Source organism: Nomascus leucogenys, chromosome 13 (genome assembly GCF_006542625.1).
Source record: "Nomascus leucogenys isolate Asia chromosome 13, Asia_NLE_v1, whole genome shotgun sequence".
NCBI lineage: Eukaryota > Metazoa > Chordata > Mammalia > Primates > Hylobatidae > Nomascus > Nomascus leucogenys.
In genome coordinates this window covers 8,472,815-8,486,094 of record NC_044393.1, presented here as the reverse complement: position 1 = coordinate 8,486,094, position 13,280 = coordinate 8,472,815, and positions in this window count along the sequence as shown.

Genomic DNA, 13,280 nt, shown 5'->3' with positions numbered 1-13,280 from the left:
AAGTCTAAATCTTTTTACTTATTTCAACCTCTCACTCTAATATCCTTGTAAAGTTCACAAAAGCCTCAATTCAGCCAGAGATTCAGAAGCTGGATCACTTCTGAGCTCTACAGAGAACAAACATTCTCTTTGTTATAGGTGGGGTAGTTTTTCAAGATTTTTAAGGAACATTTTAAATGGCTCCAAACTTTAAAGTTTTATGATGAAATATCTGGCTATATTATGGCACTGACTTCTTTGCCTATTAAATCATATTCTCTTTACTCCATACCAGTAAAATGTTGTGCTATGGCTAACTTTAGCATGGAGAGTTACAAACATGGTGGATCTATTTCTTGCACTTTGAGCAACTGTTCATTATACATCCCTCTGGACATTGCATTTACATGAGTGTAGCTTTTCTTCTCTCAAGATCAAGATTACATCTGCAAAAGGATAGCAATGTTCTTTCAAGATGGCTAAACTATACGATTTAGTGAGGTACAGATTATCTAGCATTGTTCAGAGGATTCAACAGAGTAGGATGCATTAACCTAAACTCACAGATCACGACCACAGAGAGATGGGAGATGTTAATTACCATGACTAGCTTAACCTTGTCCTATCAAACTAATAAGCTAATAAAACCATGGTAACTCCAAATTCTACTAACAAATTCTTTATATGCATAATATATTAAAAATCAACTACTCCAGGCTGTCCTCTCTCCTGTCACCATTTGTTTTATAAGGTAAAGCCATAGCCTACTGTCGTTGGTTCATTAATCCACACTCATTAAGCCAGTGTGACTTTGAGGGCCATTGAGCATGGTGAATTTGCCCTTTTGCACCAGAATTAAATAAACATCGACACTAAATAAAACTGCAGTGATCTTCCAAGATCTCTGGTGGAGTAGTTAATAGCCCTTGGAATGTCTCATTTCCTTCTTGACATGCTGTGTTATGAACGGCTACCCATTTGGAGTGCTGTGTAAAATAGAATACAAGCTAGTTTAACACCTAACATTAAATTGTTGGTCTTCTTTTCTTCATTTTATCACTGTCAATGTTTTCATAATTATTTCATACAAAGGGAGTCACAGATCTGCTCAATTTACAGATGGGTCACATAGGTTAAACAATGAAAATCGTATCTATCTATATATCTATATATATACACACATATATATATTATTTATCTGGCTCACTAGTGTTTTATAATTTTGTGACTTGGTTGCCAACACTAACAAATATGAAGATTTTATATATAAATACAAATTCTTTTGAAGAGTAAGAAGACTGGCAACACTAGACTTGAATCCTGTAATGCGGCTAAAGGGGAGATACACACCCGTTCTAGTTTCTTACGGACACAACGGTTTTGCTCCTTAGCAATGCATACCTAATGTAATTAATGACTTTTATACTTGCTTGTTACCTATACCTAGCCTAAGCCCTTGCAACTCACAGTGTGGTCCATGAATGAGCTGGGTCCACATCGCCTGGGAAATTATTAGACCTGCAGAATCCCAGACTCCATCTCAGACAAGATCCCCAGGCATTTCATGGGCCCTTGAAAGTTCAAGAAAGTATTGACAGAGATTCACGTTCACACAGGATGGAAGCCATATAATCATTTTTGGGGGGGTTGTCTTGGCTTCTACTACCTTTTAGTCTCACTTCCACCTTCCTCCTCTACATACTTTGCTCTTTGAATTTAATGCTACCATTGATATGTTCTAATCCTCTCCAGTCTCCACTTGTCCTCTACAGACAGTCACAGGATACTGATACCTAAGGGAGCAAAAACATCCTCATTCTACATTAATAGTGCTATTAAAACTAAGCAAGTTTTCATTAGAATTATAGGATCTCTGGTTCAAATGCGGCATTGTGAAGGTCTTATAGCCACATGGTTCCTGCAGTGGGCTGAATGGTTCCCCTACTCCCCAAGATATGTCTATGTCCTAACCCTACAATGTGTTAATATGACCTTAATTGGAAAAAGGGTTATTGCTGATGTAATTAAGAATATAGTGATGAGATCATCCTGAAAAATCTGGGTTGGCCCTAAATCCAATGGCACGTGTCCTTAAAAGAGGCATACAGAGGAGAGACATGGAGGAGAGACATGGAGGGGAGAAGAAGGCCATGTCAAGACAGAGACAGATTAAAGTAATGCAGCCACAAGCCAAGGAATGCTGACAGCCACAAGAAGCTGGAAGAGGCAAGAAACAGAATTGTTCTGAGAGCTTTTGGAGAGAGCACAGTCCTGCTAAAACCTTAGTTTCAAATTTCTGGCCTTCAGAACTGTTAGACAATAAATTTCTGATCTTATAAGGCAACCGGTTTATGGTGATATGGCAGCCACAGGAGATTCATCTAGTTCTCAAATCTGGTTGCCTATCAGAATCACCTGGGTGGTACAATGAGTGGTGAAAATTGCAGAAGGCAGAGAGTGGAGCTGGGGAGAATTCTTTACAGCTGAGAAAAATAGCCAGCAGCATTGACATCATCAGGAGCTTCTTAGAAATGAGTTAAACAGAGAGAATCTGAGGCCCCAGACCTACTGAATCAGAAACTGCATTTTAACAGGATCTCTAAGTGATTCATAGATACATTAACATTTGAGGAGCCCTTCAATTTCAATTAGCAAATTTGGCAGAGTGTCTTCTTGATCCCGTGTTTGTGTTGATCAGAAGTACAAAGCGTTCCTTCTCCTCTGTCTTGTCTAAGTCTATGAGATAATGTTCGTAGAAACACAAATTACAGAAGAATTCAGAACAAAAAGACACGCAACTTCTAACTTAGGGGGCAAGAGCCCTTCCAACTCCTTAATAGGACACTGTGAGAACAAAGCTAGATAATGCACCAAACCAGATGTTTGAAACTTGTGAACAAAGGCAAGGTCTGCTAATGCATTCATTTCCACTTATCACTACCCAGGCAAAAGAAATTTGTGTATTAAAGTGTTTATCTCAAAAGGGGCTTAATCTGACAACTGAAAGCAACAAAGGTGCACGAAATTGCTGCTGAGAATTTGAATGTAAGAAATTCTCACCTAGGTCTCAAAATAATAGCCTATTAAAATCACATTGGGAGAGTGGAGGCTCATGCAAGCTGGACGATTAAACAAAATCCAGAGCCAGTGGGAGGAGGGAGGAATGATGAGGGAATAATGAATACATCTGCTGATCCTAAATTCAGAAATGCCAACCCTACAAAGCAATGCCTGGAATGAAAGCCTTTATTGTTTCCGGCTCTCCACAAAGCTGGTACTGCCCAGTTTCCATGGATAACAGTACAGCTGATAGACTAGGATGGGGAAGGAGGGAGTTTCATACCATCTGCAGATTTTCATGCAATAGAGAAAAGAGGTAACGATGGATGAATTAGAAAAATTAGGGAAACGTGAATTGCTCCACCTCAAGGGAACATTTTTGGGTATTTTGAAATCAAAACTTCTGTGATGTGTGGAGTGAAGGCTTTCTCATTTCACTTTATCTAGATGGAGGAAAAGCAAAATATGAGTGAATATTGGAAGAGATTCAGTAACGCAAGTAAGAGAATTTAAAAAAAGGCCCAGCCAGTTAGGTAATCCGTGGAAGTATAGGGACACAAGATGAAACAGTAGCCACAAAAAGGTTAAAGCATGAAAAAAAGTGGACAGAATTTAATACTTCTGTACCTACTATGTGGTGAGTATACTTCATATTATCTCATTAATTCATTTAAAATGGGTCAAAATGGATAAATATTATCTCTGTTGTACATATGAGAAAATTGAGGCTCAGAGAGGTGTTGACCAAGTCACACAAATAGCAAATCATGGGGGAAAATGGAAATGAATAACTCATGTTTCAAGAGTTCACAGTATGAGATACTGTGGGTTACAGTTATTAATTGGTCATTGAAATACTGAGTGATATCTGAAGCAGAATTCAAGAGCATTTGTGTTATTCAAAACATTCATAATGGCCTATATACTCTGTGCAAAAAACATTCATAGGTTTAAATGAATGGTAGAGTTATTACAGATGGTTTTTAATCCCTAAGGCACCTGGGAATTATCATGAATCTAGAAATATGTAAATGAAGAGAGCAGCTAAAACCGGCAGAAGAAAATCTGTTTCGCATACTGAATCTCATTCATTTATTCAACAATTTGTACTGAATGACTATTTTTGGTTGGCACTTTTAGGCAGCAAGGATGCAAAGGTAACTTAGACAAGGTCTTCATTCTCAATATTTTCCTTTAGTTGGGAAGGCAGACGTAATTTGAAAATTAGAATTCAATGTTAAAAGTGCTCTAATAGAGATAAGAAGCACAATGCACACAAGCATTAAAAACAAAAAGAGAACCAATCACAGCATCATGTTCAACCACCTTTGGAATTCAGGCACTCAGAACAATAGAAGTTTATTCCATCCGCTAATAAGGCCAAATACCAAAGAAAATAAATGAAAGAAGAAGCCAGGGAAAAGAACAAAGATTCCATGTGGAAATAATCTCACTCATGTCCTGTACCCCTCCGCTTTCAGTCTGAATACCGCAAGTTCTTTTTACGATTTGGTTAGCAGTTCCCTTTGGGGGTGTAATAATCTTGGCTGTTATGTATCAGCAGCTTTTTAATTGGTCTTCCTACTTCCATTTTGGCCAAGCTCCAATCCATTCTTTCCACTGCAGCCCAAAGTCTCTTTTGAAATTGCAAATCAGAACAAGCCACCTGCCCTCTCTGTTTCAAAACTTCAATATCGTCTTGTTGTTCTTAGAACATGAAATGCCACACAACTTGCACAACCTCACCTGCTCTTCAACCCCATCTCTCACAGCCCCCACCCCTTCTAATTTCCATCTATACTGATTCTTCCAATTCTGGAATCTGCGGCAGGCTCCCCACTGCCAGAAGTCTTTGCATGTGCTGTTTCTTGACTGCCAAGGTCTCATAATCTGATCAGCCAGTGGACTTCTTCTCATCCTGTATATTGCAATTGAGGATCATATGTTACCGTTAAGAAAATCTGTTCCTTTATTATAACAAGATAGTACAACAGATTAGTCAAATCTCCGTGTTTCTAGAGCCAGAAGACCTGGGTTCAGATTATAGCTGTACCACTTACTAGTTCTGTGACTTTGATCTCAACTTCTTCATTGGTAAAGATGGGTAGCAAAATTAGTACCTGCTCCTAAAGTTATGTGAGATCATACATGCAAAACATTTCCCATTTCTAATTTAGAATTCATTCTCTATCCATTTTTTTACTATTTTTTCATATAGCACTTGTTCTTCTCTTAATTCTTTTCCCTGCCTCTCTTAATGTTCTGCTTTTTTCCTATGATGTATCTGTGAAGAATCTAATTTTATGGTTCTGCTTGTACTCACAGTAAAATATTGGTTTAAGGGCTCACATCTTGCTTCAATCCTAGAAAAAAAAAGTCAATTATTCTCTTTAAATATTACTTCCTTACCATTCTCTTAATTTTCTAGAACTGTATTATTCATGTGGAGAAAATGCTGAGGCTCAATGGAAAAAAGGGCATTATTTAGACAACCATGTCAACACCCATGTCCCATAAAGACCAGCTAATAAATCCTGTTTTAGGCTTCATGTTGCAGGTGTTCACCTCTACATTGTAGTGTGAAAGTAGACATTGACAGCATGCAGACATGTGGCTGTGTTCCAACAACACATGACACTTTACTTACAAAAACAGGCAGCAGACTCAACTTGGCCCATTTCTATACTTTGCCAGCCCTTCGCTTGGCACATTCTGGGTCACCTGAGTCTGGCCTTCCATTGCCTTAGCCCTGCTTTACAACTCTCTAAGCTGTAGATAACTGAAAGAAATGCAAACAAGTTCTTGTCCCTGCACATGAGAATTCTGACCCATGGAGACTTAGTTCACTTGGCCCTCAATCTCACATAGAAAAAGCCTGTTTCATGTCATGTATTTGTAAGTTCATTTTAATGTCTCTTTGTTCTATACAAATTTGTCTTTAACTTATTCAAACCAGTTGTAACATTTTACAGATTCCCTAATTAATAATAGGCTAAATCAGGCCGGGCGTGGTGGTTCACGACTGTAATCCCAGCACTTTGGGAGGTCGAGGCAGGAGGATCACTTGAGGTCAGGAGTTCAAGACTAGCCTGGCCAACATGGTGAAACCCCATCTCTACTAAAAATACAACAACAAATTAGCCAGGCCTTATGATGCATGCCTGTATGCATCCCAGCTACTCAGTAGGCCGAGACAGGAGAATCTTGAACCCAGGAAGTTCTAATTTGATTGCAATGTGGTCACGGTGGCATGCGAAAGAGAGGCTTGAACCCAGGAAGCGAAGGTTGCAGTGAGCCGAGATTGTACCACTGCACTCCAGCCTGGGCAACAGAGTGAGACTCCATTTCAAATAAATAAATAAATAAATAAATAAAATCTTTAATGTGTTCATTTTTCATCTGTATGAGAATTATGATTTGTATCTTTTTTATTAAATTGCCCTTCAACATATATGTGTTGGAATCTCTCAGTCTTCATAGCACCTAACTCGTTTTTCATAGTCTTAAACCTCTTTGTCATATATGATGGTGAATTCTCAGTAATATTGGCAATACTAATTCTCTTTTTGACAATGTCCATTCTAGAATTTGGCCATTCACTGCACGCCTCATTTGAAGGATTATGCTTCTAATGTCTAACATTTTATTTCCGCATTTCCTGTTTCATTGCATCTTATTTTATACTCTTCTTATTCTTCCCCATGGACACAGTTTCTGCAGATAAGTCTTTGAGTTTCTTAAACATACCTAAGAAAAAAAGCTCCATCCGGGCAACGCATCCTGAACAGTGCCTGACACGTGTCCACATTCAAAGAATAGTTGTTGCCTTAGGTTAAGTTTTTCCAGATAGGTTGGTCTAATGGTTCTAACTGCTTATTTTGCAGCCTCCTTGGCATTAATTTCCTGTGCTTTATTTACAAACTATTCTAACATAGCACATCTGCACTTACGGCACATACATACGAAAACTTTGAGTGGAATGAATGATTTTTCACTTTCCCTTGGTGATCACAGACACATACATGCACATACACACTACTTTTGTTTATGCCTCCACCAACCCTCTGAGTCTCCTATCTGGCATTGGCCTTTTAATGGCAATTGGAGATTCCAATTTTGTAGAGACAAAGAGGACACCCCATATCCAGCCACTGAATCGGGGTGATTTCGTTTGGGACTTGGTTTCAAGGCTAAGACTGCAGTCTCATATTTCCCTATGTCTTCAGCTTTCTGAAATCATAAGCCTGGCAACAATCTGCAGAGTTTCCTCTAGTGGGTTTACAGAGCAGTCCCATCCCGACTCTATCCTCTAAGCCATAAGCATGCCTCTGTTTTCCTGCCTTCATATTTTTAACCTGATTACCTGCAGGCACTGTCCTCCCAGCCAGGGCTGCCTGCATCTAGACCAGGAGCTCAGCATGGCATGCTCACTCTGTTTCCAAGCCTAGCTATGTCTTCGTTGGTATCTCTTGTTTGACGTTTCATCTGTCATGACTGTGTTTCTGAAACTGAGAGATTAAGTCAAAGTATGATAATACCGTAATATTTTGACCACAACTGTGTTTATTATTCACATTGTATAACATGACTTATTTGCATATTAACAAAATAAAATACAACTTTGCATTGACAGAAAAGTCCACTAGTTACACTACTTAGAAAGACATAAATAGAAGTGACTAAAAGAAAAAAAACTTAATGGGAGCTTGATATATTTTTTTTTTCACGTGCCACTACGACCACAGTGCAATCAAATTAGAACTCAGGATTAAGAAACTCACTCAAAACCACATAACTACATGGAAACTGAACAACCTGCTCCTGAATGACTACTGGGTAAATAACGAAATGAAGGCAGAAATAAATAAGTTCTTTGAAACCAATGAGAACAAAGACACCACATACCAGAATTTCTGAGACACATTTAAAGCGGTGTCTAAAGGGAAGTTTATAGCACTAACCGCCCACAAGAGAAAGCAGGAAAGATCTAAAATCGACACCCTAACATCACAATTAAAAGAACTAGAGAAGCAAGAGCAAACAAATTCAAAAGCTAGCAGAAGACAAGAAATAACTAAGATAATTAATTTTAAAATAACCTTTAGAAAAGCTAATGAATACTGCACTGACATCTACAAACTGATAAAAACTTTGCTGCCACCTCCAACATGCAATATTAAAACATTAAATATTTTTAAATCACTCCAAAAATAATTTTAATCTTTTTTTTTCCCGTAATTTTCCAATTCTAAAGACAATCCACTAGTCTGGTGTACGCTTTTGAGCTATTCTGTCCACCACCTATTAAGAAGATAACATCTTAATTCAAAGGAGGTTCATATAAACAGACAGCAAATTGATTGCTTAATGAGTTTGCAATGATTCCTTTCAAATAAACTTAGCACATCTGCATTACTGGTCATATATATGAAGAGTGAAATTTGAATTTGTTCCTTGAAGCTTATGTAGAAATCAGAAAAGCAGACATTTTTTCCACTGTGATATCTGAAGCTACCTGTGTCGTCTTTGGGTTCTTCTCATCAAAACTCAGAATAACAGATCCTGGCCAGGTGTGGTGGCTCATGCCTATAATCCCAGCACTTCGGGAGGCTGAAGCAGGTGGATCACCTGAGGTCAGGCATTCGAAACCTACCTGGCCAACATGGTGAAACCCTGTCTCTATTAAATATACAAAAAGTCTCTCGGTGTAGTGGTGGGCACATGTAATCCTAGCTACTTGGGAGGCTGAGGCAGGAGAATCGCTTGAACCTGGAAGGCGGAGGTTGCAGCGAGCTGAGATTGCGCCACTGCATGCCAACCAGGGTGACAAGAGCAAAACTCCATCTCAAAAAAAAAAAAAATCCTGGAGATTTTAAAGATGGGCAATATCAATGAGACTGGCAGTAACCAAGTCTAATTTAACTTCCAAGGGACATTCGACACTATCTGGAGACATTTTTGGTTATCAAAACGGAAAGAATATACAGTTGGCATTGAATGGGTAAGAGGCCAGTGTTGTTGCAAAACATCCTCCAATGCACAGGACAGCCCCTTGATAAAGATTAATCTAGACCTAAATGTTAGTAGGGCAAATGCTGAGAAACTCAGGGGCAGACTTTACAATTCCCATTTGAGAAGCATTTAATAACTTGTATGTCATATATATACACATGTGTACATATATACACATGTGTACATATATACAGAGAAGATATGCATGTATTTATAAATTTATGTATATAACATTGCTGTGTATGTATATGCAAGGTGTTTTACTTTGTAGGAAAACATGTTGTTATTAAATTTAGGAAATTTCCTCCCACATGTCTTGGTTTATCCCACAAGAGCTTGCTGTGCTCAAAGATACTATCTTGCCTGAGCACTTTCTAATAAACTTGCTGGACCTTCACAAAAATCCCAGGTGGGTATTATTATTATTCCCACAATGCAGATGAGAATACTGAGATCTAGAAGCATTTAGTAACTTCCCTGAGGCCACAGAACTGATAAGTGGAGGAGCCAAGATTCTCACCCAGCCTAGTTCATCTTACTCATTTTGCAGTGTTTAATTGCTGACCCAATAAGGTCATTAAGGCCCTTTCCACTGGGAAGTGTTGCCTTCCATCTCTTAGGAATGGTAGATGTATGTACTAGTTGGCACTTAAGAAGTGGTGATGTCTGAAACGTTAAGAAAACTTCAGCAGTGAAAGAAGGCACACATCAAAGCCACAGAGATGAATGCTAATGAGAAGAGTAAACATATAAAACTGCATTTTTTTCCTTCAAAAACAATTTCCAAGTCCCTACTAGGTGCTGTGCAGATAAAGCTGGGTCACAGAAGTGCTTCTCTGCACAGGTTGAACAGGAGGTGCACGGAGACACAGTCTTAGCCTGAGGTGTTTCTTATAGCTAAGCCGAGAATTACGTTTGATTCACATTGGCTGGATTTCATTTCAGGATCCTGGAATGCCCAGAAAACCCAAAAGCAGCAGACTCAGGCTGTGATCAGAAGAATTTTATTATCCAAGTTGCAACATGCAAATATCTTCTTTGCAGTCTGCTTTCTGCAAACATCAAGTGAAAAAAATAAGCAGGAAAAATGAGAAAAAAAAAAAAGCGGTACAGTTCATGCTTCACAAAGTCCTGTAGGTTATTACCATGTTTTAAGTTGTGAGTTGCAAACACAAGCTGTTCTTAAACAAGAACAAAAAGAAAAAGCAGATGGTTTCTTTTTACATCCTGTGAAACTTTTCCTGAATATAAGCATATGTTCCCTTCTCCCCAGCTGGCATTCCCCATGCAAATGATCAGTTTGGGGGTTTTGTTTTTGTTTTTGTTTGTAATTTTGAGGAAAATTCTTGATGCCCATCCCCCATCCCACTCTAAATCCCATAATACCTAGAAATAAGAACAAGGAAAGGCAATCACCAAAATACTTGATCAAAGTAAGTCTTTGAGGCATTGTTGCTATATAGAAGCATGTTTGAGCCTATGTATCATCCTGACTTTATCATTATTACTATTATTTTTACATTATATATTTTTTTTCTCAACAAGCATCTTTCTTGGTACTCAATTGTTTTTGCTATATGTGACATGGTAGAAAAATGTGAGATCTGCAGTTATAAAGACTTGGATTCAAGTTCACTTACTTATTAAATGACTGTTACCTTTGGGAAAATTATTTTAAATTTACTTTAAAATATTTTTATTCTCTGTGACCCTCAGTTTTATAATTCACAAAGTGGACACGATAACATCTCCATTTTCACAGAGATTTAGAAGAGAAATGCATATAAGATACTGGAACAAGGCTGACCCTCAATAAATGGTTACTATTTTGAACTCCCAGCAAATTGTTTAACCTCGAACCACTCACTTCTCAAAAATTTGGTTCTTGGACCAGCAGCAATGGCAGGATTCAGAAGCTTGTTAGAAATCCAAAAATCTCAGATCTGCTAAATTTTGTTCTGCATTGTAAACAAGCCCCCTAGATGATTCTTAATCGCATTTCAGTTTGAGAGACACTGCACTAAATCTTATTTGCCTCATTCACATATATAGTGAGAGCACTACCACTTACTTCATAGAAGTATTGGAAGATTAAATAAGATAGTGTATTATTTGTATAGTATTGCATGAAGTGCCTAGAACATACTACCTTTTAAATAAATGGTAGTTATTATTGAGGTGTTACTGCTTTATTGGTGGTGTTGATCTGGAAATGTGTATGGGAACTTCAAGAGCCTTGAATGGGCTTCAGTTTTGCTCAATTATCTGCATTGTTTTAAAAGAGTTTCCCACAGATGTTAACTATCATCCTGGCTTAGGTGGACTGCAATTGCGTTTGCTTCACTACACATCTTAGCAGCCAAAAGAGCGTCTCTCGTTACTACTTAAATTCTTCTTGTGCCTTAAGAGGTATAGGAGGAGGAGAATCCAATGTTTCTGAACAGTTTTGTTTTATAGCCAGATACAACTGTTACAGTCAAAAGTGCTACTTGCTCCAACGTTAGTTATCTGTGGCTATGTAAAAAAACTATCCCGAACTTAGTACAAAACAAAACAAAAAGCCATTTCAATCATGCAGTTTCAGGGGATCAGATATTCAGGAGAAGCCTAGCTGGGTAGCTCTGGCATAAGATCCTGCCTGAGATTGCAGTCCATTTGATGACCAGAGCTGGAATCATCTGAAGGCTTGACTGAGGCTGGAGGTTCATCTTTCAAGGTGGTTCACACACGTGGCTGTTAGCTTGAACCAGCAATCAGAGAGAGACATTGAGAGGTGGAGGAGAGAAAAGCTATAGTGGCCTTTATAACCTCATCTCACAAGTGACACACCATTATTTCCATTGTATTCTATTGGTCACACACACCAACCCTGGTACAGTGTGGGAAGGTACTACAGAAGGGTGTGACTACCAGGAAGCAGAGATTGCTGGGGACCATCTTGAAGGCTGGCTACCACAGTCTCTGGCCCACTAATTTATACGAAAGTAGATGAGTATAATGAATGTAATGCAACCTCCCAATTAATTTCATATCCAGTTCAACTTGTCTCTCTTCCAAGAAGCTTCTCTGCCAAGATATATTTTTCAATCATCTCCCTCCTATAAATGTTGACAGCATTTGTTCATGCTCTACTCTTTTAAAGATGTCATTTTGCTCCATTTTTATTTCACAAATGCCAGTCTAGTCACCTTGAGGGCAAAAGTTGTGTCAAATTATTTTAAGGATTCTTTAAAATTTTCAGTATGTGCTAAGTATATAGTAGGTACTCATAATAATACTTTAAATGATTAAAATATAAGTGTTAGCTAAAAACTAAATTTGTTGGATTAACTGGCTTAGATTCTACAGAATGGTCAAGGCAAAATGTGATTGCAATTTATTTTTATTTTTAGTTTCACCAATAATCCTATAGAATCATTTCTAGGAAAATAGGTCTTGAAAAGCACATTCTAAACATTATAATGCAGTAAAATCTCAGTTTACAAGAATCCAACTAATTATACTCAGCAGTTTAAAACAGAACCAGAATCTGAATATCTAGAATAAATTTACCACATAATTTTATCCTTAGAATATATATATATATAAAATATATGACAAAATAATATTAGGTTATTTATTTATAAGATGGGCCAACAGGATATCTGTCAGAGTCAGTGTAAATTCAAACCCACCTCTTTGATCTTTCAAATATGTAGCCTGAACATTGTTTTTAAAATTGTCTTGAAGCCTTCTAGAACTCTTGGTCATTAAACTGCAGCTTCATGTTGTCTATTATATGCAAGAAAAACATGCCTATTCACACTGAATCCTTGCACATATCTACTTGATGGTCTTGGCCTTGCCTTTCCCATTGCTACAAACTTCTTCCCCTAGATATCCACCCACAGAGCCCGCCTCTTCACCTCCTAAAGAACTTCACTCAAATGGCACCATCTCAATGAGGCTTACCCTGGTGACGATATTCCATGTAGCAATCATTTATACACCCTCAGCATGGCTGATTCCCATTAACCACGCCTAACGGTTTTTTGGACCTAGTACATATCACCTTCTAAAAATATATATAATTTACTAATTTGTTATGTTTATTGTCTTTCTCTGGAAAGTGGCAGCTTCCCCAGGACAGGGACTGTTGCCTGTTTTACTTCCCAGTGTATCCCAAGTACCCGAACCAGTGCCTGGAACATAACTTATGCTTAACGGAAATTTTTTTGAGTAAATGAATG